Consider the following 3440-nt stretch of genomic DNA (forward strand, 5'->3'; position numbering starts at 1 on the left):
TGTAAGCTGCTAATACAAATGTAAGCTGCTAATACAAATGTAAGCTGCTAATAATAGAGGAAAAAGGAGATGATAAATAGGGGGACTCGGGGGACGCTCTGTACCATCTTCTCAATTTTTCTGTAACTCTAAAACTATTCTAAAATTAAAAGTGTATTTTTAAAAGTCAAAGGAGGAGGTCCCTTGTGGCTCCATGGGTTAAGAATCTGGCATTGTCACTGCTTTGGCATATTCATTCCCTGGCCTGGATGTGCTGTGGGTGCAGCCTAAATATTTTTTTAAAAAAGTCAAAGGAGCTTAAAATATAACAAAGTTGCACCTTTTCTCTGGATGCCCAAAAATATAGAATTAGGCCAACAGATATACTCAGTGGTACTTAGCATCACTGTCATCAGAGAAATGCAAATTGAAACCACAGTGAGATATCACCTCATACCTGTTAGAATGGCCATCATCAAAAAGATAGTCATAAATGTGGAGAAAAGGAGCCCTTGTGCATTGCTGGTGGTTGTAAGTTAGTATAACCACTATGGAAAACAGTATGGAGGTTCCTCCAAAAATTTACACTAGAACTGCTGGAGTTTGCTGGTGACCTAACAGTTAAGCATCCAGCATTGTCACTACTGTGGCTCAGGTTACTTCTGTGGCATCAGTTTGATCCCTGGCCCAGGAACTTCTACATGCCACAGGTGCAGCCAAAAAAAAAAGAACTACCATATGATCTAGCAATCCCACTTTTGGCTTTTAGTAATATATCCAAAGGAGTTTAAAACAGGATCTCAAAGAGATATCTGAACTCCTATGTTCATTGTAGTGTTATTCTCAATAGCCAAGATAAGGAAACAACCTAAGTGTCCACTAATGAATGAATGGATAAAGAAGAGATGGATATATAGACACAATGGAATATTACTCAGCCATGAAAAAGAAGGAAATTCTGCTGTTTTCAACAACATGGATGAACCCTGAGAGCAATATGCTAAGGGAAGTAAGCCAGACAGAGAAAGGCAAAATAAATGGCATCGCCTGTGTAGAATCTTAGAAATCAACAACAGAAAACTCTCATTGGAACAAAGAACAGATGGATGGTTGCCAGAGGCAGAGGACTTTGGTGAAAGAAATGGATGAAGGTGTTCAAAAGGTACAAACTTTCAGTTGTAAGATAAATAAGTGCTGGGGATGTAATATACATGCAGAGACTACCCTTATTAAGATGATATTGTATATTTCAAAATTACTAAGAGTAGATCTTAAAAGTTTCCATCACATCACTTCTTAGCCTTTTGGCTAAGATCAAGTGTATTATCAGTTATTATCAGTAAAAGATTTTATCACAAGAAAATTGGCAACTATGTGAGGCGAAGGATATTAACTAAACTGTAGTAATTGTTTTGCAATATACACATATATCAAATCACTATGTTGTGTAACTTAAACTAATACAAAATTATATGTCCACTATATCTCAATAAAACTGGGGAAAATGTAGAATTGCATTCTTGAATTCCCTATTAGTTTTTTTCAAACTACCCACAAGTGTGAGCACAAGTTGCAGTTTGCTTTTCAATTTAGAAGTATAGGGAGTTCCTGTTGTGGCTCAGCTTGTTATAAACCCAACTAGTATCTATGAGGATATGGGTTCAATCCTTGGCCTTGATCAGTGGGTTAAGGATCCAGCATTGCTGTGAGTGAGCTGTGGCATAGGTTGCAGATGCAGCTCGGATCCAGTATTGCCGTGGCTGTGGTGCAGGTCAGCAGCTGCAGCTCTGTTTCAATTCAACCACCTAGCCTGGGAACTTCTATATGCCACGGGTGCAGTCCTAAAACGCAAAAAACAAAAAAGTATATTTAGGCTTGTTTGGGTGAAGAAGAGTGGTGGGTGGAGTGAAATGGGGAAGTGGTTTGGAAGAAAATCAAGACACAAAACCAAAGTCCCAGGAGAGACAGACCCACTCTCTTCCTTTCACAAGCATTGGCTGGTTGACAACCTTCTGACAGCCTTCTTTTCTTTTTGCTGATTCTTTTTTGTCTCTCTCTCTCTTTTTTTTTTTTAAATTGTGGGGACTTGGTCAAACCTGCAAAGTAAAACAAAAACAATACCACCTTGAGGCCTCTCTAGCTCCTGATTGTGAGAATGTGGGAGGCTGCCTTCTGGTCCATCTGTGGTGGTTGTGACACACTTTTCAGGTTCCTGTTTATCACTGGTGCTTGTTTTCCACAGTCTGTCACAGAAAACATCTCAGCTCAATCCTTAATCCTCAGTCTCAGAGTCAATATTTTCCAAGAGTCTTAGCATTTATTCTGCTAGCCCAACTTAGAGATAAAGCTCTCCTTTTGTAAGCAGCCCAGAGGCACCACCCAGAAAACGTAACTGCATCTTCCTCAAGATGTCTATAAAGGGGGACCAGGCCTTATTCCTCGGATGCATTTCAGAGACACACAGGGCATCTTTGCTCTGTTCTAGAGAGCCATTTAAGGATGTAGTGCTTGTTCAGGAAAACTTCAACAAAATCCATTGTGAAAGAGTTAATTATTTCAACCAAGAAGCAGAACTATCCAGAGTTTTATGACCTATCCAAGTACCAAGTCAAAAGGCACTAACATCACTTAGGCCTAGATGTCACCAACATTGTCCAGCAGCTATTGTCCAGACAGCTGCAGGGGGCAGCCAGCTGCCCCGGGCCAGCTGTATCTTTCTGTTCATTGGCATCTTAACCTTGGCCATAGAATGTCCTTAAGGAGTTCCCTCTCCTTTTCATTCAGATTCCATTCAGTTCCTTCATATCATATTTTCTGTGAGTAGAATGAAAAGAGGACCATTTGTGGTTTGACTCTGATGTGAGATAGGGAGTTTGAATTAGGACAAAATTTTTTTTTCCATTTTTAAATTTTATTTATTTATTTATTTTTTTGTCTTTTTTTTTTTTTTGCTATTTCTTTGGGCCGCTCCCGCAGCATATGGAGGTTCCCAGGCTAGGGGTTGAATCGGAGCTGTAGCCACTGGCCTACGCCACAGCCACAGCAACGCGGGATCCGAGGCGTGTCTGCGACCTACACCACAGCTCATGGCAACGCCGGATCGTTAACCCACTGAGCAAGGGCAGGGACCAAACCCGCAACTTCATGGTTCCTAGTCAGATTCGTTAACCACTGCGCCACGATGGGAACTCCTTTTTTCATTTTTTTAAAGTTTTATTGAAGTATAATTGATTTACAATGTTGGGATAATTTCTGCTGTACAACAGTGATTTAGTTTTACATATACATATATCCATTCTTTTTTCAGATTCTTTTCCCATATTGGTTGTCACAGAATATTAAGTAGCATTCCCCGTGCTACATAGCAGGTCCTCATAAGCCATCCATTCCATGTGCAATAGTGTGTATATGCCAGTCCGAAACCCTCAACCCATCCCTCCTCTGACCTGTCCCCTTTGGTA

General features: G+C 40.4%; 1 pseudogene; it reads left to right on the top strand.

Annotated features, from left to right (window-relative positions):
- The first annotated feature begins 1267 nt into the window (after window positions 1-1267).
- LOC125137042 (uncharacterized) lies at window positions 1268-1407 on the top strand (annotated as a pseudogene).
- Window positions 1408-3440: the final 2033 nt, after the last annotated feature.

The sequence above is a fragment of the Phacochoerus africanus genome, chromosome 9 (assembly GCF_016906955.1).
Source record: "Phacochoerus africanus isolate WHEZ1 chromosome 9, ROS_Pafr_v1, whole genome shotgun sequence".
Taxonomy (NCBI): domain Eukaryota; kingdom Metazoa; phylum Chordata; class Mammalia; order Artiodactyla; family Suidae; genus Phacochoerus; species Phacochoerus africanus.